Below are 13,334 nucleotides of genomic sequence, written 5' to 3' on the forward strand. Positions count from 1 at the left end.
TTAATGAATATATGAAATAACACTAAGGACAGAACTGTTACATGATCCAGATATAACACTCAGGTATATGCCCTAAAGACTCTTAAGTCAGCACACACATGCATACTTGCACATCCATGTGCCTTGTATTACTCTTCAAACGAGCCAGCATATGGGAATAGCCCAGCGTTCATCAACAGAGGCATGAATAAAGAAAATGTGGCACATATGTTCAAAGGAAATTTTTTCACTCATGAAAGAGATGAAATCATAGCACTTTCAGAAACATGCATGCAACTGGAAACCATCCTGTTGTGTGAAATAAGCCACCCAGAAAGACAAAGACAAATGACACCTCTTCACTGATGCATAGGACCTATTGTTATTAGACGCGTTCTCACGCCCGGCCAGGAAGAACACAGCAAACCAAAATCTTCTGCGGCAAAACTTTATTGCTTACATCTTCAGGAGCAAGAGTGTAAGAAGCAAAAGAGAGAGAAAACGAAACCCCGTCCCTATTAAGGAGAATTATCCTTCGCCTAGGACGTGTCACTCCCTGATTGGCTGCAGCCCATCGGCCGAGTTGACGTCACGGGGAAGGCAGAGCACATGGAGTGGAGAACCACCCTCGGCACATGCGCAGATTATTTGTTTACCACTTAGAACACAGCTGTCAGCGCCATCTTGTAACGGCGAATGTGGGCGCGGCTCCCAACATCTCCCCCTTTCCTTTTAATAAGAGCAAATAGGCCACCCATATTAATGAGAGTGGAGATAGAGGTCAAATCCCCAGTGTGTAGGTAAAGGAGCCATGTACAGGATTAGCTCTTAGGCTCACAGGCTTTTACCCAGAGCAACCCTGACCTGCTCCCGTGTCGTTTTGCCTGGAGAGAAGGACACTTGGACACTCAACCTTCTTGAAAGATGACATGTCTCCCTAGAATAGGCTCATATATGCCGCAGAGCCTTTCTACTGCAGTGCTTAGCCGTGCAACTCTCTCGGGCTGCTGAAGCACACTCACTCTATCCCGTGCAATGAGACTAGCCTCATGGGATATAAGAGCTGAGTGGCCAGCGACCTATTGCCTAAGCATAGATATATCAGGGGAAGCTCCATGTTCTAGTCCTGCAAGCGCCTGGGCAATAACCACCTTGTCTCTCCTAGTTTAGGCCTTAAGCTTACAGACCAATCAAAGAAGCAACACTAATCCACAGCAAAGTGTATCTCCAAATAATATCAATGCCACCCATTCTTTAAAGAAGGAAAATGCTGAGGAGATCCAATTGGGTAATCCTTTGGTCAGGGACAGGTCCAAGCGCGTGGAGTTGACCTGAAGTCTCAATTCCCGAAGGATCTGTTCAAATTCAGCCGTCCAATTCTGTAACATATACTGAAAAAGACTTTTTGACAAATTAGCTGCCCTAGTAAATTTCTCATACTGAATGGAAGTAACACACAATCCCGGAAACTTTTGTTCACATCTCAGCTGAGCTATTTGCCATAATACATCTAGTTGTTTCTGGACAAGATCTATGAGTTGATTAACCAGCATGAGACCTCTCTGTATCTTGACATTAGCTGAGGCCTGTTTATCTATGACTGTAGTCACTGAGGCTGACAAAGTGTTAATGGTGTCAGTCATCTGGACCTGTCCAGACAGAGCCAAGGCTGTCTGAATCAAGGCCAAACCCAGTTCCTAGTTAGTGGTAAAAAAGCAAGAGAATACTTGAGCATTATACATCACCGTCATTGGGAGTGGAAATGTCGACATTATCCCCCAACGCTGCTCTCTCTTTATTATTGACGCCCTGGACATCACCAAGACGAGGGACATTAGTATTCCCTTGGTCAGTCTGGATTTTTCGGGTGAGTCTTTCTGGTATCCAAAATGGGTTGTCTTCATTCTGTGGGAAAACACAGATAGCTCCCCTGGATCTTATCAAAATAGGATCCGGGCCATACCATTTATTATCAAGGACATTTTTCCATTTAACCATCTCATTGGGCCTATCTGGCTCTGAACAATGACGTTCAGCCGCAGTATGGCCATGAGCATCAATATTTAAAAAATTGAGTGTAAAGAGTGCCAAAGACACAGACACTCTTGGTGCTTGGGGTAAAATCTCTTCAAAAGTTCCCCTCTTCTGTTTTATAAGATAGGCTTTGAGGGTGCGATGTGCACGCTCAACAATACCCTGTCCTTGAGGGTTGTATGGAAGTCCAGTCAGGTGGGTTACGTCCATCTGACGGCAGAACTGCTGGAATTTTTGAGACGTATAAGCTGGTCCATTATCAGTCTTAAGGAGTTTGGGTTTCCCCCAAGCACTCCATGCCTCAAGGCAATGTTGAATCACATGTGAGGCTTTTTCCACCTTTTGTAAGGCCTGGTTAGCAGCTAGAGTAAGAGTCCTAGGGGAGGAGATATGAGGATCTCCTTCTAAAATACCAAACAAAGGCCTTAACTCAGCGGAAGGAATCTTTAAAAAAGGTCTGAGCCAATTAATATCTCCCAACAGCTTTTGAAAATCATTTAAGGTATGGAGGTGATCTCTTCTTATCTCTACCTTTTGGGGCACAATCTTATCTGGGGACACCACAGAGCCCAAGAATTGTCCTGTATCAGAAATTTGGACCTTTTCTGTGGCTATCTGTAAACCCCACTGACTTAAAGTTTTAAGTAGAAGAGGATATGCCTTTTGTAGCATGGTAAGGTCTTTATGGCACAGGAGGATGTCATCCATGTAAAGGAGCAAAATTAAAGAGGGGAATTGTTCCCTCACTGGCAAAAGAGCTTCTTGCACATAAAGTTGGCACATTGTAGGACTATTGGACATTCCCTGTGGTAAGACCTTCCATTGATACCTCTTATCAGGTTCCATGTGATTAATAGAGGGGATGGTAAAGGCAAATCTGGGCCTATCCCTTGGACACAAAGGTATAGAAAAGAAACAATCTTTAATATCTATAATAATTAAATTCCAGCCACGTGGTAAGGCGGAAAGTACAGGGAGACCCCTCTGTACTGGGCCAAATAAGTTCATTTGCTCATTAATGGCTCTGAGGTCATGGAGCAGTCTCCACTTTCCTGACTTTTTCTTAATTACAAAAATTGGAGTATTCCAAGGTGAGGTAGATGGCTCAATATGGCCTAGTTTTAATTGTTCCTCTACCAGTTGAATCACAGCTTCTAGTTTTTCAGAGGATAGGTGCCATTGAGGAACCCACACTGGGTCCCCTGTTTTCCATGGTATGGGTCGTGCTGCCCCAATGGCCACTAAGGAAAAACCCAGACCCTGTCTGTCTTGGTTTCCATTAGGTGAGATGGGCTCTATCCTTCCCTGTTCTTGATGTCCTAACCCTTTTCCTTCTTTATAACCCATCTTTGCCATGATATTTTTTGCTTTAGCTGAATACCCTCCCGATGGGGCGTTTTCATTGGACAAAATAAGGCCCAAATGCTGCATAATATCCCTTCCCCAGAGGTTAACCGGGAGTGGGAGCACATAAGGTATGAATTTCCCTTGCTGTCCTTCAGAGGATTCCCACGTCAAGGCAACGGAGCTTATAGTGGGACATGATTGATAACCTAGGCCCTGTAATGAATGAGATGACTCTGTGGTGGGCCATGCTTTGGGCCACCAATGTGTAGAGATTATACTTTTATCTGCTCCGGTATCAAGGATGCCTTCAAACTCTTTTCCATTAATCTTAAGGCGGAGCTTAGGTCTATCATTTAAAGATACAACCAAATAGGCAGAATCATTTCCTGAGGAGCCCATTTTCTTTATCTCAGATCCTGCAGATTTCTCCCTGGTATTATCAGGGAGGAGCAGCAGCTGAGCTATCCTATCTCCTTTACTAATAGAAAAAACGCCTTTAGGGCTTGAGCACAGGACCTGTATTTCAGGGGAATGTTGACAATCCATAACTCCAGGGTGGACTACTAAGCCCTGTAAGGTGAGTGAACCCCGGCCGAGAATAAGGCCCATGGTTCCCGGGGGCAAGGATGGTATAGGCTCCACTGGCACCGGCTGAATACTCATTTGAGGCATTAATAGGAAGTCGGAGGCGGCACGCAGGTCCACCCTTGTGGGTCTTCCTGGGTCGCCTCTCTGACTGCTTCCTGGGTCCTGACAAACCGGTTCCCATATCTTTGAGGGCCCTGGGACCGAGGGCCCGATGACCCGTTTTTTGGCACATAAGCTGATTGACTATCAGGTGGGGGAAGGACTCTGCCCTTTATATCCCTCACAGAGCGACACTGGTCAGCTCTATGATAACCCTTGCCACACTTAGAGCAAAGAGTGAGAGTCCCTCCCTGTTTATCTGGAGCTCTGCAATCTTTCTTAAAATGCCCAGGCTTTCCGCAATTAAAACATGTCCTCTGATCATTTCTGCTCATGGAGCGGTTCTGAGATTGGAGGATGGCGGCCGCTAAGCCTGCATTGGTGAGAGGTCCCCCAAGCTCTCGACAGACCCTGAGCCAGTCTTGTAAGCCTTTGTTCTTTCTTGGGGCTATGGCCGCTCGGCACTCCTTTGTGGCTTGCTCATAGATGAGCTGTTCTATCAGAGGCGCAGCTTGCTCTGACTCTCCAAAAATACGCTCTGCTGCCTCTGTCATTCTGGCCACAAAATCTGAGAAGGATTCCTGAGGTCCCTGGATTATCTTTGTTAATTGACCAGTGGTTTCACCTGCTCGGGAGAGCGCCTTCCAGGCCCTAATAGCCGTGGAGGAAACTTGGGCATAAGCTCCCCAATGGTAGTTTGTTTGATCAGCAGAATAAGCTCCCTGACCCGTTAACAAGTCAAAAGTCCAATCTCTCTGCTCTGGAGTCAAAGCAGCTGCGTTTGCTCGGGCCTGCGCTTGTGCAGTTTCATGCCAAAGAGCTCTCCATTCCATATATTTGCCCATACTAGGGAGAGCGGCTTTTACAACCGTTTGCCAGTCGGCAGGAGTTAGTGCCATGCCGGCGAGCCTGTCTAACTGCACCAAGGTAAAATTAGCATTGGTTCCATATTTACGGACCGACTCGGCAAGCTCTTTAATTTGTAAGTATTCTACCGGAGCGTGGACACGCCCACCCTCGGCTCCTTCAAAGACTGGAAATGCCTGTTGTATTTTCCTTTGTTCCTCTCTGGGAATGAATGAGTCTGCGCACTGCCTCTCTGCGCACTGCCTCTCTGCGCACTGCCTCTCTGCGCATCTCTCTGCGCATTGCCTCTCTGCGCATCTCTCTGCGCATTGCCTCTCTGCGCATCTCTCTGCGCAGGGCTGACGCACTACGCAGGGCGGGGACTCCGCATAGGGCGGACCTTGAAGCCGACTGCCCTGAGGCCAATCAGCAAACTGGCCTTCGCCAGCCGCTTTTGGCTTCCTTAACTGATTAGCTAGCACTTTACCTGGCTGGTACCCTTTTTTCTCATAATGAGCTGCTTCTTCCTCCCAGTCTGTTTCTTCAGAGGAGAATTCATCATCTGATTCAGAGCTACCAAGAGCTGGCTCCCCGAGCCCATCCAGCGATGAGCACAGGCTCCTTTTCCTAGAGACCTCCGCTAATTGATCTTTCTTCTTTTCCCTTTTTCCTCTTTTTCTTCTAATCTCTCTCCAGGTATTCCTACCTAACCTTAACTTTTCCTCGGGTTCAAGACCCTTGGAAAGGCCTGTATACTTATTTTGTGTACCATATTTCCTCTTTGTTCCTACTCTCTCTCCCCACTTTACTTCTGATAGCTTGTCCTGAATTTCATCTAGAATCCGCCCTGCCTTAACCACTTGATAACATGTGAAAAGGAACAAAAGGGCTCCTAACACCAGAAAAAATTCAAGGCCAAATATACCTTGTAAAGCCATTTCCCACTTTACTTCTGATAGACTGTCTTGAATTTCGTTAGAAAGTTCAAGACCAGGCTTACCTCGTAAAGCTATACTCACTGGTACTCTCGTTCCCCAGCTGAAAAGTTCTGAATTCATGCAGTTGAATCCTTCTTAACAGTCTGCTTTACGGGAACCTTTATTACCGCGACCCGCAGTTCTGGTTCTGGAATGAGGGATCTTCCTTGCGCCAGTCCCGAGTTTTTTCTCGTCCCGGAATTCGGCACCAATTGTTATTAGACGCGTTCTCACGCCCGGCCAGGAAGAACACAGCAAACCAAAATCTTCTGCGGCAAAACTTTATTGCTTACATCTTCAGGAGCAAGAGTGTAAGAAGCAAAAGAGAGAGAAAACGAAACCCCGTCCCTATTAAGGAGAATTATCCTTCGCCTAGGACGTGTCACTCCCTGATTGGCTGCAGCCCATCGGCCGAGTTGACGTCACGGGGAAGGCAGAGCACATGGAGTGGAGAACCACCCTCGGCACATGCGCAGATTATTTGTTTACCACTTAGAACACAGCTGTCAGTGCCATCTTGTAACGGCGAATGTGGGCGCGGCTCCCAACAACCTATATTCAAAATTACGTGTGTGTGTGTGTGTGTGTGTGTGTGTGTGTGTGTGTGTGTGTACAAACATTTTTATAAATCAGGCAAGCATGGTAAGAGAGAAATGAGGAATAATGCAATAGAACAGTCCTAACAACGATACACAGAACAGACATGTGAATATGCATGCATGATCTCCCCGCACCACACACATGCCTTTGCTGTTCTCCTGAATGAACACTTTATGGCTTATCTTCGGTGTTTCTAAATTGTCAACATTGCTTTTGACGTTGGGGCAATCGTTAGGTAAGCTCAGGTAGTTACTTGAACTCAGTTTACTTGTTGAGAACAAGCACTGTCATGACCTGCCAGGTGACTGGCAAGTGACATGCATAATGTGGTTATGAAGACAGATGTCAGGAGATGCACCACATCACCCAGAATGACCCACAATTAAACTTACAGGTTGTCTCTTTAGAGTTTTACATTCAGAATTTTCAGATCACAGCCATCATTAGGAAATAAAAGAAACCACAGAACCCAAAACTGCAGGAAAAGGGAACTTTATACTTTCGTCATCGAACCAACAGTCATCCTTAGCCACAATGGCTTCATGACTGCAGCCATCATTCTTGAAGGCTTAGATTGGAAAGTGGGTATTTCCACAATGATAAATCAGGCAAGGAACTTTTGCAACACTCACCTAATAGTATCTGACTTTGAATGCTCATCACCTGTTCCTGCTCTGTTGATCAGTAAGCTGAGACATGGAGCAAAGCTGATTCTGATGAGAAGCATCCCTCCTTGCTTCTCCAAGCCCTGGGAAGGAGCCCAGTGATAGACAGATCCAGGACTATCCCATACATTTTGAGCCCTGGTGAAAATAGGTGGTCCCAGGGGCCATATTCCCATCCTTAAGGGGCACAAATGAGGCTAACTGACCTAAGCCAGCCCCCTTTATTCTTGGGCCTGGTCTTTGTGTTCACATAATCCAGCAGCAGCCTGAGTGTGCCACAGTCAGCATTATTAGGTGACTAGGGCTGGATATAGTCTAGCCTGTTCTAGCCTGTAGAGCCACAACAAGCCACCCACACTGGAAAAATCACATAGGACTGGAGAGGGAGCTTCCATAATAACAGACTCTGCCCGTGGCCTACCTGCAGTACAATGTGGAAGAATGAACACTTCTCTTGTTACTCATTTCTCCTCTGTGGCAAAGCAGATGTGGCAATAAGAATAAAAATTCACAGATCTTAATGACTTATCTAGAATGGCCTGCCATTCATCTCAGTTTGTCCAACAGTATTGGTGGGTGCCAATTACTCTTGTGTCATTAATTACATGTTCCCCTCCCCAACCTTCCATTGGCTTGGGAAATGGGTAGTGTAGTTGCCTTAGGCCAAGTGTGTAGGAAATGACCCTGCCCTCTTCCATGCTCCATACATTTACTGCTTGGGCTATCCTCAAATCACCCCAGAGAACCCCTTGGAGAAAATCATCAGCCCACTTTTACAAGGACACTCTTGTGATGGTTCATGCCTGTCCCTTAACCCCTTCATTAGAATTGTGTCTGAAGAACTCTGTCTTAGTTGGTCATTTCATTGCTTCACATGATGGCTGATTTCCCAGCCCTGGAAGAGTGAATTAATGTGCAAATATATAAAGTCTGTGAAATTGAAATTTTTCCCTTCTGAAGGTTTTAAAAGTGTGTATTATGGGAATCTTGGTTAAATGTTTTGAATATTTTATACTAAACATAATGTTGTCTATATCTAAATCAAGGTCATCATAAAAGATTACTTTCAATTATGGTCTCCTGGGCTTTTATAATTGTCCATGTCCCCATTGTTCCCATCTACTATGGCTAAAAGACCTTAGGGAAGATGTCCCAGGAAGGCCAGGAGGAGTTGCAAGGTGGACTCAGATTTTAAAATGTGCTGATGGCAGACAGGGTTCAGCAGGAGACTTGCCACCAACCTGCCACTGAGCTGGACGACATGAGCTGAATTCCCAAGACCCATATGATGGACCTGGAAACCCAAATTCCTCCAGTTTCCCTCTGACCTTCACACATGTGCTGTAGCAAGTGCATACACACACACACACACACACACACACACACACACACACACAAACATAAACAAATAATGTCATATGAAAAGTTATTTACTGCAGGATGTCACCATGGATGCTGGTTCAATGATACAGCGCTCTTGGCTGATGAGTAATGTCTTGCTGGCTGACCCCTCCTTAGTTGCCAACTCCTATCCTCCATTAAACTATCCTCCATTGGTAGTTTCCTGTTCACCAACCCTTTAAGATTCTATTATACACAACTGAAAATATCGGGACATTTCAAAGGAAGATGGCAATCTCACTAAACTAGTAGTCCTAATTTTAAAAACATAGCCAATTCAGAGTCAAGGGGCTCCTGTCAGAGAGTGGGCCCAAGGAGAGCAAGGCACATCTATCGGTATGGAGGGCTAGCACTGGAGAGGCTACGGCAGGGGGAGCATGAGCTTAAGGCTACCCTGAGTTACATGGTGAGACTCATCTCTAAAAAGAAGAAAACAAGTAACCCCAGGCCTTTTACAAAGGAGGACTTCCTCCCAGGAGGCCTATCCCTTTTCTAGATCCCCAACTATGTATATTCTATACAGAAAATTTGCCCCAATTTTTAATCTTTAAAAAACAAAGCATTATTAAATCACCAGCTTTAGTCTGTGAATTAGGATACATAGACGTTTCTCTGCAGAATTAGTTACTTTCAGTAAAATGTCAAGTAGCTCCAGTGGAGACAATGATCTTCAGTTTTATTCCCATACTTGCTATTCTTATTTAATATTTTACTGAAAATCTTAAGCAAAAAATTTTGGCAAGAAAGAAAATCCCGGAAGACATCCAAATGGAAAAAAGGAAAGTAAAATGCTATTTGTTCAAATGTGACATGATTCTATATATAGAAAATCTAGAAGAATCCACCCCAAACTATGAAAACTAACAAGCTTTCTGGGTACAAGATCAACACACAAAAAGCTATGGTGTTTTTGTGCAGCATCAATGAAAAATCCAAAAGGAGAAAAATTCCATTTATAAAAGCATCCAAAAGGACAAAAAAAATCAGAAATAAACTTAACCAATTAATTCAAAGATGACTTTGCATTGAAAACTATAAACATTACTAAAAGCAACAAGGGAACAAACGAACATTGTAACAATGACAATACCTCCAAAGAAATCTATGCTATATGGTTAGTGCAAAACCCTATCAAACGTTCAGTGGCCTGTTTTGCAGAAATGGAAAATCAGATAATGCAGAAGACCCATACAGAAATATGAATGACCCTGAATATCCAAAACAACACTGAAAGAAGAAAATAAACTTAGAAGATATACTATCTGGGTTCAGAACATACTACAGAGCCTGCAACAGTAGTACACAAGGGTGTAGCTCTTGCCTAATGTATATGCGAACCCGATTTCAGTCATCAGTAACACAGACACCGACAGACATTTTTTTGCAAAGGACTATGCTACCAACATGCAGATATCCATTGAAACCAGTAACAGAATTAATAGTAGTCATAAGGGAAACTATCTGTAGCCAATTTTTTCCCTCAAGGGTACCGAAATCTTTTAAAAGGGAAAGAGTAGCTTTTTCCACTGATAGCTCTTTGAAAACACTGTCTAATCTAATGTACAAGAATAGAGTTGGACACCTACCTCATTCATAATAAAAAACAACTTAGAGGTTAGTGACTTAATTATTAGGACTATAAATATAAAAATGATAGAAGAAAACATATAGAAATATAGAAAATCTAGAAGAATCTACCCCAAACTATGAGAACAAGCTTTCCGGGTACAAGATCAACAACAGCTATGGTGTTCTTGTGCACAGCAATGAAAAATGCAAAAAGAGAACAATTTCATTTATTCTTAGGTTTGTCACCAAATGCCACAGAAAACAGAGAACATTGAACTTTAGTTTAGATGCTTTGTTTTGTGTGCCAAATGGATCTTATCAAGAAAGAAAAGAAGAGGGCTGGAATGGCCCAGCAAGTATATTAGGGTTTCCATGGCTACAATGAAACACCGTGACCAGAAAGCAAATTAGCGGGGAAAGGGTTTATTTGGCTTACAGGTCACATTGTAGTCCATCACTGAAGGAAGCCAGGACAGATATTCAAACAAGGCAGAAACCTGGAGGCAAGAGCTGATGCAGAGGCCATGGAGGGGTGCTGTTTGCTGGCTTGCTCCTCGTGGCTTGCTCAACCTGCCCTTTTATATAATCTAGGACTCACAGCCAAGAGATGGCACCACCCACAGTCACCTGGACCCTCCTCCGTCAATCGCTAATTACAAAAATGCCTTACAGCTGGATCTTATGGAGTCATTTTTCAAATTGAGGTGCCCTCCTTTCAGATGACTCTAGCTTGTGTCAAGTTGACATAACATGTAGCCAGCCCAGCAGGTAAAGGCACTTGCTGCCAAGTCTGATGACCCGAGTTCAAGCCCCAGGGCCCACGTAATGGGAGAAGAGAACTGACTGGCCCCACAAGTTGCACTCACATCATAATCCATGTGCATGCAAACATACACACAGAATAAATAAATGTGATTTCTTTAAAAAGAATGGGGGAAAAAAGGTTTGATCTGTAAAATTAAAGAATATCTTCACAAATCATCATGGGATAAGAGAATAGCAAACAGAATGTATGAACAATTACAGAACAAGAGCAAAAAAAGAAAAAAATGATCCAAATAAAAAAATGGGCTAGAGCCCTGAAGGTGTGATTCAGTGCGATTAATCAATCAATCAATCAAACAATCAATCAATGGCAAAGAGTTAAAACTTGTTTATAGTCCTAGCACTTGTGAGGTGAATTCAGGAAGATTATGGGCTCAAGACCAGCCTAATCTACATAGTGAAAACCTGGGAAGGAGGAGGAGGGAAGAAGGAAGGGAAAGAACAAGGGAGGAAACAAATGACTTAATGAATTTAAGTAACAGTTCCTAAAGAGGTACAAATGTCCTACAAGTTCATAAAAAGGACCTTTGCATTATTGGTTGTAACTGAGGATGCTCTTGAATTTCAGGTCTTCCTGCCTCCACCTTCCAAGTGCTAGGATTATAGATGTATTCCATCTGTCTGTTTTATGCTGCATGGAAGACTGAAGCCGGGGCTTCATGCATGCTAGGAAAGCTTATCTTTTTTTTATGTGAAAATTTGATTAATAATAATTAAGTTAACACATAAGATAGTCTTTTAAATTTTGGGTTTTTTTTTCTATTTTCTATTTGTTTATTGGTGTTTGTTTTCATTTTTGTTTTGAGACAGGGTTTCATCCTATAGCCCAGTTTGGCCTTGAGCTCTTGAACTTCCCGCCTCACTCTCCCAAGAGCAGGGATTATATTCACATACCACCATGCCCAGCCTTCAAAGTGTGATTTGTCTAGTATTTCTCAGAACTAGGTTATCCCAACCTAAGAAAGAAGCAAAATTCCATTCACCCCAAGTGTCGTTGCCATCAAAGGAAAGTTCTTACATTTCCTGGAATTCAGTGTATGTTTATGGATGGGACGCTCCTGAATTCCTGGCACCTAGGGGTCTGGGGCAGGAGAATCTGGAGTTTAGAGCCAGCTTAGGCCTCAAGAAAGACAATTTCTAAGAACATAAAATAACAATAGCAGAATAAAACTCTTTAATAAGAACTAAGGCAAAATACTAACTGGGGTTGCTTCAAGAAATAACCCCACAGTCTGGGAAAGTGGCTTACTGCTTAAGAGCATTCAATACTCTAGTGAAAGACCTGGGTACAAGTCCCAGCACCCACATAGTGGCTCACAACCATCTGTAATGGGGTCTGATGTCCTCTTCTGGTATGTCTGAAGACAGCTACTCAAATACATAAAATAAATAAATCTTTTTAAAAAAAAAATAGTTCATCTGCCAATCATGGTAGAGCACACCTATAATCCTGGCACTCAGGAAATGAAGGCAAGAGGAAGGGAGTTCAAGGCTACCTTCTGCTACACAGCAAGTTTGAGGCCAGGCTGGGCTGCAGGGAAAGCTCACCAGCCCTGCATTTGCCTCAAAGCACACACTGCACTGGACAGCTTCCCACTTCACCCTCAAAATAACCCTCTGAGGTCTGTAGTCCTGACGCTTTCTCACTGTACACTAAGAAATCCAAAGCCCAGGAAGGCAGAATGACTTGTTCAAAGCGAGAGCAGGCAGTCAGAGGCTTGGTTTTGAACTAATCTCATCACACAGGATCCCAGGATCTCAACAACCACGCAGACTCCTATTCTCATTTTGTTTTCATTGCCAGGCCTCAGCATGACAGCTCTGTGTTACAACCATGGGGAATCATAAACCAGGCTGCTTAGAAATAGAGAACTCAGGCTGAATAATTTTCATTAAAATCAGCCTGTTGTTAATAAAGAATATTAATATTCTTTAGGGAGTATTACTATTTGGGATTATTTATATTAGACACAGTTTGCTTGCTACAATATCTCACTTTCTGTCTAGCCTTCCTCTGTCAGTATAGATCTTGAAAGGCAGGCTTGTGTAGCCTAAGTGGGTGACATATCATAACTCACATATATTGAAGACAAAGACTGTGGCATAGATCAGTGTTCTTCAAAGAGAGCATCCATGTCAATTTGATAGTAGGATAATAAAAGCTGTCTCTGGGTTAATGTTGAATGGAGTGTCCTATGTGTTAAATAGTCTTCTTTCATAGAACTTTTACAAAGGATTTTGGGTGAAAAGTACCCATGGGTAGCAGTTCTTTTTACAAAATAACCAACAGAATCTTATAGAGCCCAACTCTGGTCAATTTGTCATCTGAGTAAACACTCACTAAAATGTTGTCATACAATTCCCGAACCCCTCAGAGACTAGTCTGCACAGGTGAGAGTGTGGA

Source organism: Mus musculus, chromosome 15 (genome assembly GCF_000001635.26).
Source record: "Mus musculus strain C57BL/6J chromosome 15, GRCm38.p6 C57BL/6J".
Classification (NCBI taxonomy): Eukaryota; Metazoa; Chordata; class Mammalia; order Rodentia; family Muridae; genus Mus; species Mus musculus.